Genomic DNA, 25,083 nt, shown 5'->3' with positions numbered 1-25,083 from the left:
GGTTCGAGCCCTGGTGCAGGATGATCCCACATGCCGCAGAGCAACTAAGCCCGTGTGCCACAACTACTGAGCCTGTGCTCTAGAGCCCACGAGCCACAACTACTGAGCCCGCATGCCACAACTACTGAAGCCCACGTGCCTAGAGCCCATGCTCCATAACAAGAGAAGCCACCACAATGAGAAGCCCGCACACAACAACGAAGAGTAGCCCCCACTCACCACAACTAGAGAAAGCCCACATGCAGCAACGAAGACCCAACGCAGTCAAAAATAAATAAATAAATAAATTTATTTTTAAAAATTTCTCTCTTTTTTTTTGTATTCTCATTTTGTTTTCCTGATTTCCTTTAGTTTTTGTTCATGTTTTAGCTCTTTAGCTCTTTGAGCATATTTGACAATTAATCTTTTTATCATGGGTGTGTATTTGTCTTCAGTTCAACTTTAAGCTCCTTAAAAAACAGTGACTATGTCATTTTTCCATACTTAATGGAATCCTGTGTCCTTAGATCATACAATGGAAAAAAAAGATGTGCCCTGTTGAATCCTGAGCTCAAATCTCATCTCCTGCTCTATGATTCTGTACAATTCCCTTAACCTCAACCTCTCTGCTTCCCAGCTTCCTCAATAAGTTGGTCAGGATAATGACTGAAAGAGTGGATATGGAAATGCCTGTACATAATGGGCACTCAGGAAATGACATTTATTGCATGCAATCTGTGGTAGTGAACAAATTCTTGTCCAAATGGTACATATCTGTTCATCTTTCTAGTTAACTGTTTCCTGTATGTCAAGGTTTGAGATCACCAAACCCAGGCTAACCAAAACTCATATAATCTATTTCTGAGTCCAGCCCAGTATTGTTTTGGCATTACCACTTAGGTTTTCGAGTTGCCTCTGCTCTGAGCCTACTTCTGCATTCCATCCTGTCTACTTGAAAGTCAGATTGGGGAAACCTCAGCTCCATGGACAACAGATAATTTACTTTAGGACACTCAGACCTTCTCTACCTCCTAAGAGTCCAGCTCCCAAGCATAGTGGATTCAGCCTAGGGGAAGAAAGTAAAACCACCACATGCATCCTTCTTTGAAACACTTGTGATTCTTGATTCACAGCTCTTTATCCATGTATATTTGTGTATATGTACCTATGTATATTCTTAACCATACCTCAAGATTGATTTGGCCAACTCTAGTGATAGGAAAGGAAATGGTTAGCTCCCCCTTTCCCTGTGCATGTTTGGAACCAAATTAAAAGGCAAGATAACAATACCAATTTTCCTACCAAAGTAACTTTTGGGAAACATGGCTTAGATGTGCAGCAACAATGGGCTCCCCCACACTGAACTCTGAAATTCACCAGACTTAACCACCCAGCCACGGCAGCCCTAGACCAGGTATGCCTCACCTGCAGGAGCAGAACCCACCCTCTCAAGTCTCTGCTGTAGAAAGCAAGGATAAGGGGAGTGCATCGGCAGATACAGGAAGCACGCAGAGAAAGGGGGCTGCGTTATCCATGCCCAGCTCCTGACCCCCAGTTTGCCAATCAGAATAATCACTTCTCATTCAAGTACACCTTGATTTACAAATCTTCTGGGATTTTTTTAACGAGTTTTTTTTTTTTTTAACAGAAACAGTCTGGACAAGGAGGGAGCCTTCCCAGGTGGAAGGATCAGAGGCTGCCACTACAGAGAGATGGAAGGCTATGACCCAGCTTTCCAAGGGAAGAAAGGATGGAGATCCCCTTCTTGCCCTGAAGCAACAGGAAGGAAAACCACAACCTGGCATGTGCGCCCGCTCCTCCCCTTCCACGGCTGCCCCAGTAACAGCTTCTGACAACAGAATGTGGTTGGAATGCACACTTGTGTGAAATTACTGCTCCTGCCTGGGATAAGATAAAAAGCATTTCTCTTGTGTGAGTTACTGAGTAATAAATGGATCATAGGTGGTGGTGCAGGATGGCTCAGGAGCTAAACTGCCAGGGGTTGGACCTCAGCTGCATATCCTTGGACCAATTACTTAACCTCCTGATGCCTCAGTTTCTTCACCTATAATACAGTGACTTACAGTACTGCCTACCTCATAGGGTTGTTTTGAGGCTTAAGTAAGTTAATTTTTCTAAAGTACTTAGAACAGTATCTCTGAGTGCTCCATAATTGTTAGCTATTATCATTACCTAATTCTCAATTGTCTTCACTAAAGACAAGATGAAGAGACATGAACTGTTCAGAAACTGGCTTGCCATCCAGAAACACACTCTCTTAAATTTATATTGCTCTTTTTATAACCCTAACTTTCTCTAGTTTGGGTTGAACTGTTTATAGACTCTGATATATCAGGGAGCATTCACAAGAACATCATGGAGATTTGACAGTGGAAGGAGAGACGTGATTTCAGCATCCCCCTGCTAAGTGTTGATGGGTCATTCTAATTCTCATTTTCTCTCCTTTCTGAACGGCTGTCTCTGTCTGTACCCACCAACCAAAGTCGCAGCTCACCCTGCCCCACATGTGAGGGTTGGTGGATGTACAGTTTACAAGCTTCTAAAGCCAAGGGCTTTTCTCCCCACCCATAGGTCCCATTACTGCAGAAGAGACTGTGGGCTTGGAGATGGGATGAGATGGAAGCCGGGAGTGTACTTGGTGCTCTAAGGGCTGGTGCTGGACTGTTGGCAGGAATCGCATTACCTGCACCTTACGAGAGGCCTGGGAGGACAACAGCGCCGGGCAGGAGAGAGCAAACCTGTCCCACATGAGGGATCAGGGAGCCAGATGGCAGGTCAGGCCAGCACCAAAGCAGGGCCAGAGGAGTGCAAAGGAGCTGAGCGGGCCACAGGGGAAATGCCAGCTGCAGGGCACAGGCGGCTGGAGGAGGGTCACCAGCCCCTGCAGACTTCCAGGAGAGGTCCCCACTGAGAAACTGAGGGTGGCATCTGGATTAATCACTAGGCTGTTAGAGAAGTGAGGACGATACTTGAGAATCTGAAGGTAGGTGAAGGCAGTACTCTAGTCCCTGAACAGACTGTCAGGGGCCGCCTGGGGAGCACAGACACTGATCCCGGACAGGAAACTGAGACAGGGCCCTGCCACCCCAGCAGTCTGCCCTCTTTTGGGAGACTGTGAATACATACATACGTATATTTGGAATATACAGTAACAATTACAGCTACCATTTATTAAATGTCTACTTGGCCAAGAACTGTGTTAAGAGACTCACATTTACCACCTCATTTATTTTTTTTTATAAGTGAATTTTTATTTTTGTTTTTATTTATTTAATTAATTTTTACTGGAGCCTAGTTGCTTTACAGAGTTGTGTTAGTTTCTGCTGTACAGCAAAGCGAATCTGCTATACGTATACATATATCCCCTCTTTTCTGGATTTCCTTCCCATTTAGGTCACCACAGAGCACTGAGGAGAGTTCCCTGTGCTGTACAGTAGGTTCTCATTAGTTATCTATTTTATACACAGTAGTGTATATATGTCAGTCCCAATCTCCCATTTCACCCCACCCTCCCTTCCTCATTTAATGCTGACAATAACCTTCTCAGAGAGGCCCTGTTCCACCCTTCACACCCTCTAGGGTACAAGGGCCATGTCTCGGGCCAAGGGACTTGGCCTGTCTCCCTCCCTGTGTACCCAGGACCAAAAGCAGCAAGTGCTGGTCCAGGAAAGGTGCTTAATCAATATTTGCTGAATATTTATCTCTGTTTTCCAATGAGGACACTGCAAACTAGAAAGGTTAAGTGACTTTTCAAAGTTACACAGGTTACAAGGAAAAAGTCAGAACCCAAACCCAGCTCCGGCTGACTCCGTGGTCTGTTTGCTTTTCCATTTTTCTCCTCCGTGTAGAGTGGAAAGCAGGCTGGTGTGGCCGTCAGGACACCAGCTTCTACTTCCAGTTCTGCCTCTACAGCTGTGAACTTGGGCAAGTGACTTCACGTCTTCCCTGGGCGCCGATGTTCTTCACCGTCAATTAAAGGGCCAGAGCAGCCAACATCCAAGATTCCTTCCAGCGCTCGGGGCTGCGGCTGCCGTGGATCAGGGGGCCCCAGCGTCGTGGTCTGAGTCACAGTGGACACTCCCCAGGAAACAGAGACCTGGAAAGGTCAGCTGATGGGTGGTCTGACCAAAATCTTGGAAAATGCGGGGCAAGAAGCTGCCCCGGGGAATGAAAGGCTGATGAGTGTCCAGCTCTCTTTCCCGTCAGGAATGTGTGTCCCATCCTCACCCTCGGGGGAGTGGCCACTGCTGCTCAGACCCAGGGCAGCGGGTGTCCTGCGGCTCCGGGGGTTCAGCATCCGCTGTTTTCAGAGCCTCACGACCATTCCTGTCGGCGAGCGATGCTCTCTGGTGATGAGAGCTGGTTGATGTTTGGGGATTACAAGACTCTGAATTCTGAATATTAATTTCGGCCACTTTCACAAAATCCCCTTAATTACAGTTTCATTTTAAACACTCTTGCTCAGTGAGGTTCTTCCATTTAAAACACAGTGGTCCAGAAGAAACAAACACACAGCCGCTGTGAATTATGTGTTATGTTAAAGATGCCTAGTACCAGACTTTACAAGGTTTTACTGCCTCTGCTCTCATACTATTATTAAGAGCAGTTTGTGTATGTTTGTACAGGCTTTCTCCCAACGGATCTTATTGTTTTCTTCCCAGGAAGTCCAAAGGGGCTCGCACGCACTGTTTGACGTCCCTTTCTTCTAGTCTGTGGCTGCCCTTGTTCAGTGAGGTGAAGAAGGCTGCGTTACGTGACAGTGGGGACCTGCACCCTTTTGGGGGTCAGGGGTCCCTTCCAGAACCTGGTGAAAGCCCCATTTCCATCCTCCCATTCCTAAGTTATATGTGCACATACTCACAACATGTCACAAGCAAGTTCAAGTGGTTCTAGGACCCCGTGAAGCCCAGCCGCAGAGGCCCCTAATGCTAGATTAAAACCTGGGTCATTTTAACACATGGCACTCAGAACAATGGGGCATCCTTATGAAAAGAGAAAAAAATTAACCTTGACCCTCACCTTACACCTTATATAAATATTAACTCAAATGGACCAGAGGCTTAAAAGTAAGTGCTAAAACTAGAACTATACTAGAAGAAAATACAGGAGAAAGTCTTTGTGGTCACGGGTAAGACAGACTTCTTAGCTATGACACCAAAAGCGTGAAGCATAAAAGAAGAAAGTGACCACCAGGACTTCACCAAAACTGAAAGCTTTTTCTCTTTGGAAAACGTTGTTAAGAAAATAAAAGCTGCAAACTGGGAAAAGAAATATTTGCAGAACACTTAACTCTGTCCTCCTCTTAAGAAACTTGCCTGGAAGTCCTGCCCCAGAATGTTTGCTTCCCTTTTGTTTTAACCCTTAGCTGGGTAGTAGCCTGGGAAAGGTTGCCTTTCAGCTGGGCATAAGGCTACTGGAGTAACACCGGGTCTTGTGACCAAGGCAGAAGAAGGAAATGCAGATTGGGTAGGTAACCAAGAGCGTGCCACAGGGGCAATGCAGACTTCTGAAGAAGACGGAATCTCAGCATGTGGTAACAAAGCACTCCCCACAAGTCTGGCCCTGTCCCTGGGGCTTGGTAAGCAGAACAGTCTCTAGCTTGGAGCTCCGTCTACCACACGACAGGCCTTACACACAGGAGGCCGTGTGGGAAGACGCGTGTGCGGACTATAGGGGCCAGGGCTGCAGGGGGCAGGAGAGAGCCCCCCCAGGAGGCACCTGTCCTCACACTGGTGAAGGCAGTGGTCCTGAGCTCGGCCTTTACAGCAAGTGATTTCAGGAGGCAGGGGAAGGACTCAAGACACGGAAGCAGGCAGTAGGATGCTGCCTTCAAGAACTAAAAAGGCAATGTGCCTGGCGCAGCAGGAGGGGTGTGCTGAGAAGGTGGAGTTAAAGTTGGTCTGAGCCAGGTCGAGGCAAATCCTGAAAGCCAGACAGAGAACCTGGGGCTTGATGACAAAGTAGGTGGACTCTCCTTCTAGAACCGAGGGCTGACTTGATGAAAATTGACCTATTCTGATCTGCTGTTCCTTCTCCAAAGAGATACCTGGTCATCGACTTTCTTCCTCCCCACCGTTAGGGAAGATACACTCATTTATTTCAGGGGAAGAAAGCCTCGCCTGCCGTACCAACCACAGGCATCGGCCAGTGACCACCATCAATCACCCTCTAGTGCAGAAGCAGAGGGCAGCATCCCTCCCCAGCACAGCACCCAAAACGTATTAGCAAGTGATCAGAGTTGGCCCTCTGGACACACCCCGTGTGGTGGGGCTGACAGATAAGCCCTGCCCTTTGCTCCCCGCACCCGCCGACCCCTCTTCTGCCCCCAGTGCCCCCCACTGAGCCACCCCCGCCCATTTGCACCCCCATTTCGCTGCTGCTGTGTATTCTTCAGGCTGCAGCCGTTCTCCCTGTCATTGCTTTGTATTCACTTAAGCCTGATTTCACCTGGAAAAAAAGGTCAGACGTGAACCAGAACCCAGTGTGACATGGTCATAACCAGCTCCCTCAGGAATAGCCCTGGAAAGACTGTCCCACAGGATGGGACACAGGATGGCAGGGGGCTGGGGGGGAAAGCGGACAGAAGCAAGGGGAGCAATGACCCCAATGTGAGGAGGTGGGCATGGTGGGAATAGAGGTGGGAGGGTCAACGTCAGACGCTCACAGAGGTGAGAGGTCTTGGTCGGAGAACAGGGAGCTTACAGTCCAGTGTGGAGGCCACAGCCCCATCCAACAGCGGGCAAACCACGTAAGGTGGGTCTAGGGGTCCGAGGCTCTGTTCATCCTGGAGTGACATCTCCCTGAGCTTGAGGTCACTTCCACGAGCAAAGCAAAATACAAGGGAAAGGATATTATGCTGACGAGTGAGGTAGCTGCTCTTGTGTGAAAATCAGGGGGCAACAGGGTGGCTCTGAGAGCCTTTAAAGGCTTTCTCCTCTCCTAACAATGCATCAGAGGAGAGATTTGCCTCATGCGCTCTTCACATGCATGTATCTGTCCCGGAGTCGCCATGGTGACGCTGTGTATGTTTGCACGGCTGGAAGCATCAGAGATGGAAAATGAAGCCAGGGTGGACCAGAGCAGGGAGCCCTGCAGGAATTTCCCTCTGATCCTCTGCAGGCAGTCAGCTAACAGAAAGCTAGTGTGCCCGTCAGAGCTTCGTCATCAAACTCGGTATTTCCAACAGCTCAAGGAGGGAAAAAGTCACAAAGCACAACAGTTATTCCTGGGAGTGTTCAGGTAAACCTATCTTCCCCAAGCAGAGTTCAGCAGGTAGGGATTTCCTAGTGAGAGTTCCGCGGGACGGTCCTGCAGGCCCAGGTGCAGCACAAACACAGCAGGGCGGAAGGGAGGGTCTCAAGGACAGTGGGTGAGACCGCTGTCACCAGTGGGGCCGACAGCACAGAGGTCAGGAAGGCATCCGTGGTGTCCGTGCTGCCTGGACCCGTGCGTCTGTGAGGGACCCCTTTTCTAGATGAGACCTGTCACCTCGCTGCTGATGTCCCACAGGCGAGAACCTCAGTGTTCACGGCAATTCCTCAAGCAAGACAGTCAGCCTTTTAACCATTTCTTTGTCTTCTTAATCACCTCCCAACATTCCCTTAAATCGAGGGAGGCATAAACTAGACAACACGGAGGATTCTGACCAGCATTGAGTCCAATGATGGACTAGTGTCTCTATCACCTAAACTTATTTTTAGGTAAATCACATAACATATGTATGATGGTCAGCATTTAATCCAGCGTCTAGCTCAAAATATTAGGTGCTCAAAAATATTTGTCAAACAAATGACTAAAGTTCCCATAGATAGGTGGGACAGTGTCCAGGAAATATGATTCCCACCTAGAGGTCTAGTGAGCTGGTTTGCAAGGGGTACAGTACAGAGAGACTGTTGAACAGGATGGCGTGCTAAGCTAACCGTGCGTCTAACCCACCCCTCCCTTCTTACATAGAGTCATTCCTACACAAACTTCAGGAGCACGGAGATCAAAATGTACCTGGAAATGTACTGTAGATCTCAGTTGACCGGTAGAATGTCTTTCCCACTATGAAGGCCTAAGATTTGGGCAGATGGCAAAGCAGGCTAAAAATAACATAAAATATACAAAACATCATCGCATTTTCCTGCAGGCAGTAAAAACAACTTCCTAGGCCGGCAGCAAAGCTCCAAATAAAAAGTGCACTGAAATGTATTTTGCAGGATGGAGATACTGCCTGAAAGAGCACCTGAGTACTTTCCTGAATCTATAGGCTGCTTTGTTGCTGTTCGATTTTGTATCAGGCCAAGTAATAAAGTCATTCAGTCGTTCAAAAAACATTTATAATCTAGAGCAGTGGTTCTCTACCAGGGCAATTCTGTCCCCCAGGGCACATGGGTAACATCTGAAGACATCTTTGATTGTCACAGCTTGGGGGAGGGTGCTACTGGCATCTAGGGGAGGCAAAGGATGACACTAAACATCTTACAGTGCACGGAACAGACCCCAACACAAAAGAATAATCTGACCCCAAATGTTGAGGAACCTCAGAGAGGGAGATAGAAACCCATGGTAGCACATAGTGAGGTTTCTATCCAAGTCCTAGGGAGTCGGAGAAAGCTTATCAGATGAGCGATAAGTACACTGACACTTGAAGAAGAATTAGGAGTGAACTTAAATGGAAAACAGGATCCGAAGCAGAAGAAACGACTCAGGCAAAAGCCTGGAGATGAGCATTTAAAGAACTGCAAATAGAGTAGACCTTCTCTAAAGCAGCCTTCCCTTATATCAACTCTTTTGTAAAACAAACTGACTGCCGCCCACAGCACACTGAGCATGCACGGTTGTAAGCCTGTGCACTTCTGCACCCCCAGATGAGTTAAATGCTTATCAAGGGTCAGCTGTGTTTGTTCCCAAAGCTGTTTATGTCAGTTTTAATGCAATTTAATTAAATACCATGTAAACTCATGAAATATGATTGTGAAAAGAAAGTTGCTGTTTTTATTCTAAGTAGAATGCTTTGAAAAGATTTCAGGAAGGTGAATCCTAAAAAGAAAATATTATCAAATTAGGTATGGGTAAAACAACTTCAACAGCTTGAGGAGGAAAAAAAGCCTTTAAAAGATAGAAGAATTACGCACTCACATTGCTTCTCAAGTGTCAAGTCTATGATACACTTTTTGGAAGACTGCAACTGGAAATCATAAATAATCCATTACTGGTGTGGTTCATGCAAGAAAGATGACTCTCAACACCCATCAACTTACAGACACTCCAAGAAAAGGTCTTGGCCCTATTTCAAAACATTGCTGAATAAATGTACATTTACGTGTTTTGAAATAAAATATGCATCCCATGTATACATCATTTTTATGGTTCTCTGTTTTACCCAATAATTTTTATTAATTTTATCAGATAACACAGTTTCTACCATATCTGGGTACAACTGAGCACAGGGCAAGCAGAGGATTTGGCCACAGATGAGGAGCAAGAGGTGAAGTGGGGCCTGACGAGGAGTCTCTTGGGCTTGGACCTTCGTAAGAAATAGAAGCCATGAAAACTGTTTAACCAGGGAGTTACCTGACCACATCGTGTGCTTTGGAAAGGTATCACCTGGCTGCACTACACAGCGTGGATTGGAGGGAAGCAAGATGACAGGCCAGTTAGGAGGGCTCTGCAAGGGTTAGGGTTTCCTGTGATCATTGAATAAAGAAGTGGCATTCAGGTTTCAGAGACAAAAATGGATTCAAGGGATATTTATGAATTAGTATCCTAACTGATGGACTGAGCATAGCATATGAGGGAGGCTTGCATCAAAAACCACACTTAAGTTTGGGGCTTGGACACCTGAGTCGTTGGTGGTGATGGTCCTGAGATAGAAAACAAAATTAAAGAATTCGGCCAGGGTGGGAAGATGATGAGCTCAATTTTGGACACGTTGAACCTCGGAATCCTACGGGACATCCAAGTAAAGATGTTGAGTACACGGTTGGGCTCATGGGTGTGGCACTCAAAAGGAAGTCTCGGGCTGAATACTTAAACTTGTGAGTAATCAGCATATAGAAGAAAAACTGAAGTCAGAAACAAAATCGCCTGGCTAGGAAATGAAAAGTTGGCCGAAGACAAGATACATAAAATATTCATATGAATCAATAAGAAAAAGACCCAATAAAAGAATATGCAAAATACATAAGAAAAAGATACTTCTCAGAAGAGGAAAAACATGAAACAAATCAATACGTGAAATTCAACTGTCTTACCAGTCAAGGAAATGCAATTAGTGTCACATGAGATCATTTTCATACCACTATACTGACAACAATTAATAAGTCTAACAATGTCAAATATTGGAAAGGATAAGGATTTGAGGAAGGTCGTACTCTACTGGCAGGATTGTACCTTGGTACAACAGCTTTGGAAAACACTTTGGCATTATCTTACAAAGCCTACCCAATAATTCTATTCACACATATGACCCTAGACACAGTCTGGAATACATGCACCAGGAGACATCTGCCAAAAAGATTCAGCACAAATGTTCATAATAGCACAATACGAGAAGCTACCGATAGGGTCAACAACAGGGAATGGATAAAGCATGGTATATTCACAAAAAGCATGGTTACAAAGCAGTAAAAAAGCATGAACCGCACATACATGCAACAACATGAGGGAATCTTGGAAACGACGTTGAATGGAAAAGAAAGAATCCCAGAAGACTTCAATTGGTATATTATTTTAACAAAACTTAAAAAGAGCAAAACTAAACAAAATATCATTTCTGTATTTATGCATTGTGGATAAAACAAAATGAAAAATCCAAAGAATGGTAAAGACAATTTCAGATAGTGATTCTCTCTGGCGGGAGAGAAGAAGCAGGACAAAGGGAGGAAGAGGGAGCACGTGGGTAGATACAAGTTAGGGAATGTATCCTTCAGGTTCATGGATACTTATTATATTACTGTAATGTATAACTTACATATAGGTTATGAATATCCTTTTGTATAAATCAAATAGCATATTAAAACTAATAAAGAAAAATGAAAAAGTTGCTCTTAGATATACAACTTGTGTCCTGTTCTGGACTCAAACACTGCATGGTTTATTCCTTGGTTAAAATTTTCAGTGAATTGTGTTTTAGGACTTTAACCTCCTTCACCATACGTGCAAACTTGTGACCCAACCCTAGGATACATACAGGACCACAGCGTGTGCATTTTTGGGTGATAAAATTATTTATGGCTTCACTTTATTAATATTTTCCCATCACCCTGACTCATTCGATTATTTATTTTCATTCCTTTAGATGCATTTGTGTAAGCCACCTCATATGCCTTGTGGAATGAAGCAGGGTGAAAATAATCAAACGTAAAATACTCTATCCCACGGGGGGAGAAAAGCAATTCAAATTCTGTCATATTTTTTCCCATTTATGGCAGAGAACACAGAAATGTGGGCAGTTCCTTTCTTCTGAATGGCAAGCTGTTGCAAAAAGTCTACCAGAGCTCCTGGCAGCCAGGAAGAAGGTAGCCAGAAAAGCTACTCACCGGTTGTGTCAGAGAATGGACACATCTGGGGCTCACTAAGCCCCAGAGCTCTGGATTCTCAGCCAGGGTCTCCGGTAAAAATCAGATACAGTTCTGAGAAGGCTGCCAGAGGCCCTGCGCCATGAGGTGGCCCAAACCCCTGGACCACACTGCTCCATCAGTTGCCTGCTCACCACCTGCAGGGCCCCCAGCCCTCCAGGCCAGGGAGAAAAGGGACCCCGTATGGAGGCACCCTCACCCACTACCCACTGGTGCCTGGAGAAGCAAAGGCTTCTAGGCTGGGTATTGGTGCCTATTCCACAGCGAGGTAAGGCCACTCTTCGAAAGATGTTACATCCAACTGCCAGGAAACTGCTGGGTCCTGTCTGTGTTCTAAGAATTTTCTGCATCCCAGAGGGGGTCAGGATCATTGGTCTCTGACTCTATATTAACGTAATAAAACTTACAGAAGCCACAGACCAAGGCCTGGGTCAGCAGTCCTGACTCCCCACCCAGCCCCAGGGGGCTCCAGAAAATAAACTAGGCATTGGAATCCCAGTATGGGGGCAACGGTCTGCTTCAAGCTGTAAGGGAAGGGCTGGGAGCCCCCTGGGACTGGGTAGGGAGTCAGGACTGCTTCCACCTATGCTTCCCCTTGGTCCACAGATGGCTGTGACCTCACAACCCCATGGTAACCCTCGTCCACTGCCTCTCCCTGCAGAAGCCCCAGCGCTCTCTGTAATGAAGAAAGTGGGAGAGAAGTTGGCCTCCTCCAAGCTTATTCAGATCTCAGTATAGTCCTCCTTCTTTACCACCTCCTCTTCCTGTGGTCCCTTAGTTCTGGAACCAGTTCTGTGCAGGATGAATCTTTAGGAAGTCTCTGCTCAGAGGCACCTACAACTTTGTCTCTAGAAAGACGGCAAGTAGAGAACAGCTTTCTAAAGATGCCCAACTCATTCTGAACACAAAGAAAGCCATTTGGTCTGTGTGACACCTCAACTACCTTCCAGCCCCCATTCTGAAACCACCACGCGATACCAGAGAAAAAAATTCTGTTTTGAGAAGGACTCACCAGCAGCAGCATACCCTCTGGACCAAATCTGCCTGCTCAGAGGCCACGACGTAGAGTTCTTGAGCCCCGGCACAGCTGTCCGACAGCCTAGACATTACAGGATGGGGTGTTAGAGTCTGTAGTGAAAGAAACGTCAGATCCCTGCAATATCCAATCACTCCATAGCGCCTGGTCTCCCGAGAGGGTAGAAGCCAAAGAAATGGTCCTGAGACTGCTTCCCGCTTGAGAAATGAGACAATCAGGGCCTTAGGTCTGAGTCAACCCAGGAGCACACACAGTCTCTTAAATGGGTCCAAGGTGAGCAGGGGACGTGTTCATACGTGGCCACCTTTAATGGCTCTGTCCCTGCCTAGGCTCCTGGCTCTCATCCCTATAGAGAGATGTGACCCCTGCACTCACTGGCCAAGGGATTTCCTCCAGGCTCTTCCTCCCACCTTTGTTCTTATTGATGTAGAACAGTTGCAATTTTGAAGTCGAACAGTAGAAAAGGTGATAGCATCTGTGAAAAATGTTATTGAAAAATGTAGCTTCCTCCCGCTGGTGCACACCCAGTGTCTTCCTCTCTGCCCGGAGCCTTCTCCTGGACAGCCCACCATGCTTTCTCACTTGGCTTCTCCCCAAGACACCCCCTCTCACATCAGAGGGAGGGGTTCCCAGGCCTGACCCTGGCTTCTGGCACACCACAGCCCAGACCCCTGCTCTTGGGGCTGTTTAATAAAGTTAAGAAATAATATACAAAGGTATGCATTTTTACCATTATTATCCTGAGCAGAGAACCCTGCTTAACTGCTCCCGGACAGCCGACTGATTTCCAATCTCGGTTTTATATTACATTTGCAGAGCATAAGCTTTTCCCTAGGTCAGCATCACCAAAGTGTATTCCTCAAAAGAGAGGGATTTCATGGCTTAAATAGACCTATTCGTTTGCAGAGTAGATGCTCCTACAAGAGTTTCACATGATTACTCATATTCTAACTTCTCATAAAGCCAGTTTTACTGGCTTTCACCTACTTCCCGTAACATCTATAAGCACCTCTGAGAACAAGAGTTCTGGAGAATACACTTTGGACAATGCTGTCCTAAGCTTATCTTTGAACTGAGATTGCAAGTTGGAAGATTCAAGTCCTCTCTAGTTTAGAAAATGATTATGATGCATAAACATGCTGACGTGCATACATTTTCAAGATCTTTAAAAGCAGGTTTTACTCCTTAAGCTCCCTGTATACATTGCAAGTGTATTGTTAAACCCAACCTGGCAGGCAGCATTCTTTATTCTGTACCCCATAGAACATTCTTTCAATCTATCCCTGGAGGGCTTTGTGAGGTCCTTCCTCAACTTGGGTGAACAGAGTGACCCAAAGATTTCTTATTGAACACCTGTTACTCTTCTCTTTTTTTCCTTTCTGTAGTTAAATCTTGTTCACAGTCACACACTAATATAAGTTAAAGCCACAATGAGATATCACCAGATACCTATCAGAATGGCCAAAACAAAAAACAGTGACAATATCAAATCCTTGTGAAGAGGAAGAGAAACAGAATTACCTCTCCGTTCATTGCCGGTGGAAATGTAAAATGCGGCAGCCATTCAGGAAAACAATTTGGCAGTTCCTTATATAACTAAACATGCAATACCATACAACCCAGCAACTGTCCCTTTGGGCATTTATCCCATAAAAATGAAGACGTATATAAACACAAAAACCTGCACATGAATGATCATGGCCACTTTACTTGTAATAATAGCCCACAACTGGAAACAGCCCAGAAGTCCTTCAGCGGGTGAAAGGTTAAACAAATGATGGTACATGCATACTAAGGAATACTACTCAGCAAGAAAAAGGAATGAGCTATGTTTATACAATAAAGTGTGGATGAATCCCAAGAGAATTATGTTGAGTAAAGAAAAGGCAATCCCCCTAAATTATGTATGGTATGATTCCATTTATACAACCTTCTTGAAATGACAAAATTACAGAGATGGAGAAGAGATTAGTGATTACTATAGGTTAGAAACAGTAGGGGCTGGGCAGTGAGAGGAAAGTGGTGTTTCCCTCTAAAGGGGGAAACAAAGAATCCTTGTGATGAGGAGCTATTTTATATCAGGACTCTGAGAGTGGACACAAGAACCGACATATGTGATAAAACTGCATAGAACTAAATACACACACACACACACACACACACACACAAACGAGTACATGTAAAACTGGGGAAATCTAAACAAGATTGGTGGATTTTACCAACATCAGTATACTGATCATGATATTGTACTTTAGCCTTGCAAAATGTTACCATTGGGGAAACCGGGCAAAGAGTACCCGGGATCTCTCTGTATTGCTCTTTAAAACTGCATGTGAATCTACAGTTATCTCAACTTGAGGGCAGAGACTATATAAAAGTTTAAATGTACAAATGAATTTTTCATGCCTCCAATGTAGGCAAGGTGATATGTCATAACCTACTGATATGCTAGTTCTGTCTCTTCTAGGAGAAAACAAGATATAATGTTAATTATAATGAAGGGATTCTTGTTAGACAGGGGAATTTCTCCCAATCAGAATGCTAATGACCAGAGGCTCTGCAATCTCCCTCTGGGGATGGGACACAAATTTGCACAGCATTTGCTGTTTTCCTGGGAGGCCTTCCACAAACTACTAGCCACCCCCGCCCCTTCTCTCTGCTTCACAGCACCCGTCTGTGCCATTCTGTATCACATACTGTTTATAAACTCCATCATCTTGTCTGTCTCCCATGCAAAGTGAGCTCTGTGGGAGAAGGATTTTGCTATACTGTTGAATACCATGTGGCCCGATACAAACATGATCAAAATTCAGTAATTTTAAAAACAAAACATCTTAAAAGTAGTACAGAATCCTGTCTTTGGAAAGCTTTCCCTTGTTACCTTCATGGGGACAGGGGGATGGATAAGATGACCTCACCGGTCCCTTTCACTAGAAGAGTCAGTGGTCCTCTTTGTTCACAGCTGTTTCCTGTATCAGGGACTTCACAATACTGTTCCCTAATCTGGGAAGAGTTTCCCACCAACACTTAGTTACTTTTGGTTTTTTTTGAAAGCTTTATTTGGGTAATCGACACATAATAAACTGCATGATTTAAAATGTAAAAATTTGATAATTTCTACATATATATACACCCATGAAACCAAACCATAATCAAGCTAATGATACATATATATACACACACACATATATATGTGTGTGTATGTGTATAAATATATGTAATATATATTATATGGACATATGCTTATATAGTCTATGGATATATAAATGGATATATAATCACTCCAAAAGTTTCCTCAGCCCCACCCTGACATTCCATCCCCAGACAACCACTGATCTGCCTTCTGTCACTATAAATTAGTTTATATATTCTAGACTTTTATATAAATGGAAACCTACACTATATACTCTTTTATGTCTGGCTTCTTCCACTCAGGATAACTATTTTGGGATTCTGACATGTTGTTGCAGGTGTATCAATACTTCATTACTTCCTTATTGATGACTGTAGTCCATTGTACGAATATACCACAACTTAACCACTCACCTGTTAATGGACATTTGAGTTGTTCCCAGTTTTAGACTACTACAAACAAGTTGCTATGAACATTCAGTAAAAGCCTTCGTATAGACATATGCTTTTAATTCTCTTAGATGAATACTAGGATGATAATGGCTGCGTCCTATGGTACTTGTGTCACTTTTAAAGAAACTGTCAAACATTCCATAGGGAATGCATGTTTTACATTCCCACCAACAGTGTATGAAAGATACAGGCCCTCCATATCCTCGTCTGCACTTGGTATGGTCAAGCTCTTAAATTTTAGACATTCTAATAGGGCTGCAGCTGTATTTTATTGCAGGTTTAATTTGTGTTTTCATTTCGTTAATAACAAACAATGCTGAACATCTTTTCACATGCTTTTCTGCCAGCTATATATCTTCTTTGGTGAAGCACATGTTCAAATCTTTTGCCTATTTTTTAATTAGGTTGTTTATTTTCTTAATAAAGAGATTTTATATATTCTGAGTACCAGTCCTTTAATAGCTATGTGCTTTGCGAATACTTTTTCCTTGTGGCTTGCCTGTCTTAGTGGTGTCTTTAGATCAGAAATACTTAACTTTGGTGAAGTCTATTTTAACAATTTTTCTTTCATGGATCATGCTTTTGATGTTGTATCTAAGAAATCTTTGCCTGTCCCAAGTTTAAGAAGATTTTTCTCCTTAGTTTTTTCCTAGATGTTTCATAGTTTTAAGTTTTACGTTCAAGTTCTATGATGCGTTCTGAGTTAATTTTTGCATATAGTGCAGAGAACGGATCAGAGTTCTTCTTTTAAATATGGATATCCCATTGTTCCATTACTATTTGTCAATATTGCCTTTGTACCTTTGTCAAAAATCGAGGGACAACTTCCGGTTTCCAGTCACACATGTTAGGGGCTTGGAAGTCAGCATCCCCATCCTCACAACAAGAAAAAATGCTAACAAACTAAAAACCAACCGCTCCTCTTAGATCTGTCAGAGAATTGAGGTCAAAGGGCAAATCGCAGTGACAGGTGGATACAGAGAAACAGAACTTACAGGAGCAAAAACCCTAGCTGGAGCCCAGTAGGAACACTTAAGGGATAATTAACTAATTTCTGCAGAGGGAGCTGTGGTCTAGCTTGAGCGATTAAAAGCTCCTGGGAGCCCAGTCTTAGGCAAGCCCCCCACACCTTCATCAGTTTACCCTCCAGGAACCCCAGGAAGTTCTCAGGGCAAAGATCAGAGAAAAATCTCCTCACACTTCCAACCGGAGAGCAATAGTCATTTTGTAACATGCCCAGAGTTCTCTCTCTCTCCTTAACAAAAGTCTGCCTTCAAGGGAGACTATTCCACCAGAGCCTGACTGACCTGGGAGAAGCAGTATGCCCAACACCAGCCCCTCTGGCTGTCAACGTGGTGACGGGAAAACCGAACTCCAGCCTCCTCTAGCTTTCCAGTCTTGCCTGAGAGGGCACAGGGAGAAGCTGAGAAGCAGTCATGAAGGTCACTGCCCAGAGGTACAGGCTCACAGTCACATGATTATGACTGAGACATAGTCAGGTGATCACAGAATGCTTCCCCTCCCCCCTTCACCCACACATTACCACCATCTCATTAGGGCTCCTGCGTAATAAAGGGACTGCAGCTAAAAGAACTGTGGACTCCATTAAAATTTAAAACTTCGCTCTGCAAAAGACTCTGTGAAGAAAATGAAAAGACAAGACGGACTGGGAGAAACGGCTTGCAAACCACATAACTGCTAATTGACTAGTATTCAAAACATACAAAGAACTCTTAAAACTCAACTTTCAAAGCTCAACAATAAGAGAATAAGCCAAATTAAAAATGAGCAAAAAACCTGAACAGACACCACAGCAAAGATGGTATACAGATGGCAAGTAAGCATATGAAAAGGTATTCCACATCCTATGTCATCAGAGAAAGGCAAATTAAAACAGCAACGAAATACCACCACAACCTATTAAAACAGCAAAAATCCAAAACACTGACAACACCAAATGCTGGCAAGGGATCTGGAGCAACAGGAACTCTCATTCATTGCTGGTGGGGATGCCAATAATGGTAGAGTCACTTTGGAAGATGGTTTGGCAATTTCTTACAAAGCTAAACACACTCTGACCATGCAATCCAGCAGCCACACTCCTTGGTATTTGCCCAAAGGAGCTGGAAACAGATCGACACAAAAATCTGCACACAAATGTTTGTAGCAGCTTTATCCATAATTGCCAAAAACTGTAAGCAACCCAGGTGTCCTTCAGTAAGTGAATGGATAAACAAACCGTGGCACATCGTGCAATGCAATGTTATGCAGCACTAAAAAGAAATGACCTATCAAGCCGGGAAAAGACATGGAGGAACTTAAATGCAAATTTGTAATGAAAGAAGCCAATCTGACAAGGCTATATACTTGTGTGATTCAAAGTATATGGCATTCTGGAAAAGGTAAAACTATGGAGACAATAAAAAGATCCCTGGGGAGCGATGAATAGGTGGAGCACGAGGGAGGTTTAGAGCAGTTAAACTTCTCTGTATGATACTGTAATTGTGGATATATGACATTTTGCATTTTGCAAAACCCATAGAACGTGCAACACAAAGAGCAAACCCTAATGTAAACTATGGACTTTGGTTAATAATAATGTATCAGTATTATTTTAATCAATATTGTTATAATCAATTATAACATATTAATTACACTGATGCAAAATGTTAATAATAGGGGAAACTGGGGGTGGGAAGGTAGTATGAGGATATATAAGAATTCTCTGTAGTTTCTGCTTAATTTTTCTGTGAACCTAAAACTTCTCTAAAAATAAAGTCTGTTAATAAATAAAATTTAAAATCTATTGACTGTATACATCATACATGTGTGGATCTATTTCTGGACTCTATTACATTCCATGATCTATTTGCATCCCTTGAGTTCAATGCCACATTGTTAACTTTATAATAAGTCTCAAAGTGTGTTCAAGGATTAATTCAAATTTGTTCTTTTTAAGATTTATTTTTACTATTCTAGGTCCTTTATATGTCCAAGTGAAATTTTTTTTTTCAAATGGGACCTAATTAAACTTAAAAGCTTTTCCAAGTGAATTTGTAAATCAGTTTGAAACTTTCTAAAGTTTCAAAAAAAAAAACTTCTGGGATTTTGATTGGGATTGTATTGAATCCGTAGATCAATCTGGGGAGAACTGACATTTTCACAATGCTTGGTCTTCCAATCCATAAACAAAATATAGCTTTCATTTAATTCCTCTTTAATTCTGTCTCAGCTTTGCTTTGTAATTTCAGTGTAAACATCTTGCACATCTTTTGTTCAATTTATCCCTAGGCATTTCTATTTTGTGATTCAATTATAAATGGTATTTTCATTTTAATTTTGATTGTTGCTAACATATAGAAATATAATTGATTTTTAAACACTGATCTTATACCCTGCAACCTTACAAAATTCCCTTATTAGTTCTAGTAGCTTTTTTGTAGATTGCATGGGATTTTCTACATAGACAAGCATGTCTTCTATAAATAAAGACAATTTACTTCTTCCTTTCCAATCTGGGTGACTTTCATTTTTTTCTTGCCTAATTGTACTGGCTAGAACCTATAATATAATGCTGAATAGAAGTGGTTGAAATGGATATCCTTATCTTGTTCCTGATTTTGAGGGAAAGCACTGAGTCTTTCAACATTAAGAATAATGTTAATCGAAGAGACTTTTGTAGACTGCCTTTATCAGATTGAGAAAGTTCTCTTCTAATCCAACTTTGCTGAGTTTTTATCATGAATGTATATTAAATTTTGTCAAATGTTTTTCTGCATCTATGGAAAAACTCATATATTTTTCCTTTTTTTAATGGGTTAATAACATGGATTTTCTAATGTTAAATCAAACTTTCTCATTCCTAGGATAAATCAACTTGGTCTTGCGGCATTATTCTTTTTACTTTATTGTTAGATTGAATTTGCTAACATTTTATTAAGCATTTTTGCTTCTAAGTTCATGATGTATGTTTGTCGATAATTTTTTCTTATAATGTTTTTACCTAGTTTTGATATCAGACTAATACTGACCTCATAATAGTAGTTATGAAGTGCCCCCTCCTCTTCAGTTTTCTAAAGTAGTTTGTCTATAATTGGTATTTTTCTTTAAATGTTTGGTAGAAGTCACCCAAAAAGACTTCTGGACCTGTAGTGTACTTTGTGGAAGGTTTCAAGTTATTTTTCTTGAATGAGTTTTGGTAATTTATATTTTTCAAGGAATTTGTCCATTTCATATGAGTTGTGTAATTTGTTGACATAAAGCTGTTCATACGATTGCCCTATTCTTCTAGCATCTGTAGGACCCAGTGTGCTATCAGCTATCTCATTCCTGATATTGGTAATTTGCATATTCTTCGTTTTTTACTTACTAGTAAGTCTGGCTAGAGTTTCATCAATTTTATTGATCATTTCAAAGAAACAACTTTGGGGGTTTTTTTGTTCTATAGTTTTCTCTTTTTTATTTCATTCATTTCCACTCTGATCTTTATTATTCCTTTTCTTCTGGGTTTAATTTGCTCTTCTTTTTCTAATTTCTCAGGGTGAAAGCTGACATCAGTGATTCAAAACCTTTCTTCTTTTCCAATATAGGTGTTTATTGCTATAAACACCCCTCAATGTACTGCCTTAACTGCATCCCACAAGTTTTGATGTTTTGTGTTTTTATTTTTATTCAGTTTAAATTAATTTTTAATTTTCATTTTTATTTCCATTTTGACCCATTGCTTACTTAGATGTATGTTTTTTCCAAATATTTAGGAATTTTCCAGAAATTTTTCTGTTACTTATTTCCAATTTAATTCAATTATACTCAAAGAACTACTTTGCATGAATTGAATCCTTTAAAATATATCGAGACTGTTTTATGGCCCAGAATATGACACATCTTGGTCAATATTCTATGTGCATTTGAAGAGAAGTGTATTCTGCTTTGTTAGATGGAGTGTTCTATAAATGTAAATTTTAAGGTCAAGTAGGTTGATAGTGTTTTCCAAGTCTTCTTTATAATTAGTCATTCTGCCTACTTGTTCTGTCAATTATTGATGGAAGGATGTTGAAATTTCTGACTATAATGTTAGAATTGTGTATTTCATCTAGCAGTCCTACCTATCAGTGTTTACTTCATGTATTTTGAAGCTCTGTTATTAGGTGTGTAAACATTTAGATTTATAATGTCCTCTTGAAGTGACCTTTTTATTATTATGAAATGACCCAATGTATCCCAGTAATATTCTTTACTCCGAAATCCTTGTTAATCTGATCATAATGTAGCAATCCAGCTGTCTTGTCATTAGTATTATCATGGTATATCTTTTTCCATCCCTCACTTGCAATATGTTTGTGTTCTTACACTTAAATTGGCTTTCTTCTAAGAAGCATAAAGTTGTGTCTTATGTTTCAAGCTGATATTCTCTGCCTTTTAATTAAAGTATTTAGACCACTGACATTTATATGATTGAATTTAAATTTATTTGTTTTCCATTTGTTCCACATTACATACAATGTGTCTTTTTCCCCTGGTTGCTTTAAAGTGTTCTTTTTATAACTGGTTTTAAGCAAACTGATTATGTGTTTTCATGTAGTTTTCTTCATATTATACTTTAACTTCTTGAATCTGTGGATTTATTATTTCCGTAAATTTGAACAAAATTTTGCCGTTATTTATTCAATTTTTTTACCATGTGCCCTCTTTTTGAGGGACTCCATTATGTAGCTATTCGGCCATTTGAGTCACCCCACAGCTCATTAATGGTCTATTTTTTTTTCTTCAGCATTTTTCTGTGTTTTATTTTATATAGTCTCTATTATTATGTCCTTAAGTTTCTAATCTTTTCTTCCGCAATATTTAATCTGTCATTGATCCCACCTAGTGTATTTTTAAATCTCAGACACTGCAACCTTCACTTCTAGAAGTTTTTGTGTCTTTTTAAACATTTTTTCTGTGTCTACTTAATGTGTTCTATCCTTTCTCCACCTTTTTTGAGTATGCAGAATACAGTCACAATTACTGTTCTGATGTCCTTTCCTATTAATTCTATCATCTGTGTCATTTCTGTGTCACTTTTGGTTGATTGATTTTTTTTCTCCTCATTATGGGTTTCATTTTCCTGTTTCTTTGCACATCTAGTAACTTTCTAATGGATGCCAGACATTGTGATTTTACCTTGTCATGTGCTAGATATTTTTGTATCCTTATAAATATTCCAAATTTGGATTTTAGAATATGGCTAAGTTACTTGAAAACATTTGACCCTTTCAGAACTTGCTTCAAACTTTGCTAGGTGGAAACCAGAGCTGCATTTAGTGTAGGAGTAATCTTCCCCACTGTTGAGGAAGACTCTTCTTAAAACTCTACCTGATGCCCCTTAAATTATGAGATTTTCTACCGCGGATTTGGGAAACAGGCAATACTCTAACCCTATGTGATGTTCAGTTATCGTTTTTCCCTAATGCTTTCAAGGTGATTCTTCCCCCAACTTTGGATAATTTTCTCATGTGCATGGCCTGATCAGTACTCAGCTGAACACTTGAAGGGGACACCCTCTCTGTGCAGCTCTCTCCTCTCTGGTGATCTTCCCTGATAATCCTAGCTGTCTTGGCTTTCCTGCACTCCCAGCTCCATCTTCTCAACTTAGGAAAGAAACTGCCCTGCCTGGGTTCCTCTCATCTGTATCATGACCTGAAAACATTTTCCAGATAGTAAGCTGGGGCAATTGTAGGACTCCCCTCATATGCTTCCTACTTCTTCATGATCGCTGTCTTTTGTTGCTTGATGTTCAAAGCTTATGTTTACCTTAGAGTAATATCTTTACCTAACATTACAGTTAAAGAGGGAACTGGCAGGTCAGCAAATTTCTCTGGTCAATATTGGATCCCCCTGCATCCTCATTCATGGGCTGGAGTCTGAGAAACAAAGAGTCAGTGAACCCCTGTGTTCATCTAGTGAATGCTATTTGAGATTGAAGATTCAAGGAAGAACCTACACCTACGGAGAAGAAAGATGGATAAGTCCAAAACTCCTAATTTCCTTGTGGGTTATGAAAGATTCCCGTTCCAAGAAAAAAGGAGGGTTCTACCAACACCTGGACCACCTTTATTTAATATTTTCCCCTAAATAAACCACAGGTTCTGATAGAGCAAAACTGTCGTTCTTACTCACAATGATATCCTAGCTTCTAGATCAGTGCCTGGCATGTTAGAGGAACTTAGGAAATATTGGATAGATGGACAAATCTAAGCGTTAACCAGAAAATTCTCATATCCTCTAACCAATTTAGACAATGAACATAATAGGGACAGAAAATGAAACCCAGGTCCAGCCTCACAGTTCTAGCCCATTTACCCCCCTTATTAGCTGGGCTCTAGGGAGCAGAACTGGACGATGAAAGGATGACCTTTCATGCCACTTAGGGCCTCTCCCAGCACGTTACTGCAATTCTCTGCCAAACCCTAAAGCCTCAGGGCTCCTCTTAGCTCAGGAACATCTGTGCATTTCCTTAAATCCACCTCCAGATTTGATAAATATAAAAGGCAGAACAGAGCTGAGCAGCTCAAGGAAGTGAGTGAGGGGATAAAGGGTCCCTGTGCCCTGGAAATCTGGCACCATTGGGCTGTGCTAAATTAGGTGCAAAGAAGCCATCTGGCCAATTTAGTTTTAATCCCATCAAGTTTGTTGAAAAATATTCGCCAGTAGATTGAAAGTGAAGGGAGAATTTTAAAGTAGTATAATTAGATGTGATGCCAGAAAGTCTTGTCATAAGCCATCCAAGAGCAAGGAAGGAAAATAAAGAAGAAATTGCAAATGTAATTAAATAAATACACCACAATAAATGATAATCAACCCAAGCAGGCCTTGGCCGCAGCCCCTGCATTCTTGCAGGCAGCTCACTGTGCTCTGTGTGCCGGGTTGTTTGGCAGGCTGGGCTTAGCTGGGCCGGGCTCAGCAGTGTTCAGGAGTGTGATGGGGAGGAGGCTGCCAGGCACCACAGCCCTGGCAGGTCGTCACAGAGAGGTTAGAAGGGACTGACAGATACCAGGTAGTGCCTTGTCTCTGGGCACCCTGTACTGTCCCAGGTGTACCTGGCCTCCAGGATGCACAAACTCACCACTTCCTCCCCTCAGGAAAAAAAAGACAGGCTGCAGAAAGCATTTCTAGGGCTAAGCTTATGTGCCTGAATCATTCTGTATTTAACGACCACTATTCAGCAAGTGCCTTGCATTCTCTAATCTCTGAGAACCTATGCAACAAAAGCTGATGTGGATTCCAGATTCTTGCATGTCTTGGGGCAGTGCCAGGAAACACTGGAGATACTAAACTTCAAGTGCTGGGATCACTGTAAGATCTCACACCAGCCAGGCGCAGACTTCGGGATCAAATCGTCAAAGGCAGGAGTGAAGAAGGATCCCCTCCACTGCTCTACCCAGGAGCACATTCAGGACCAAAGCTCCCAATTAAACGGGAAGGTACCACCTTCTCCCTATTTCACTGGTTCTGCACCCTGCCAGACCGATGCGAGTGGAGCATTCTCTGCAGAACTGAGTCTACGGGGCAATCAGGCTTGAGGGAGCTAAAAAGAGCACCAGTCTTAGGGTCCAAAGGCACAAGCTTGTGTCTGGATCTATCACTTACTGACTCTGCAATCATGAGCAAGTCACTTAAGTCAATGAGATCAGTCTGTTCACGTACAAGATAGGATACCGTGTCCTACCATAGTAAATCATAAAATGACATACAGATGTTAGCTGTTCTTACTGTTAAAGGCTCTTAGAAACTTGCTGGAAGTTTTCAAAGAAGGATACCTTGCAACTGGTGTACTCTTGGCTAAGAGTCGGGAGGATGGGTTCTGTTTCCTAATTCTGGGTGATCTTGCTTCACTTTTTTGAGCCCCTGTTGCTTCAC

General features: G+C 42.4%; 1 long non-coding RNA gene across 1 annotated transcript in view; it reads right to left on the bottom strand.

Annotated features, from left to right (window-relative positions):
* Positions 1-25,083, bottom strand: part of LOC309606261 — a 93,417-nt gene that overhangs the window by 24,362 nt on the left and 43,972 nt on the right. The window contains exon 2 of the long non-coding RNA XR_014231741.1: positions 1-25,083. This exon is cut by the window's left edge and continues 24,362 nt beyond it. This is a non-coding gene — a long non-coding RNA (uncharacterized lncRNA).

This window comes from Balaenoptera borealis, assembly GCF_965194805.1.
Source record: "Balaenoptera borealis genome assembly, chromosome: 11".
Taxonomy (NCBI): Eukaryota; Metazoa; Chordata; class Mammalia; order Artiodactyla; family Balaenopteridae; genus Balaenoptera; species Balaenoptera borealis.
This window is presented reverse-complemented; position numbering and strand designations above follow the sequence as displayed.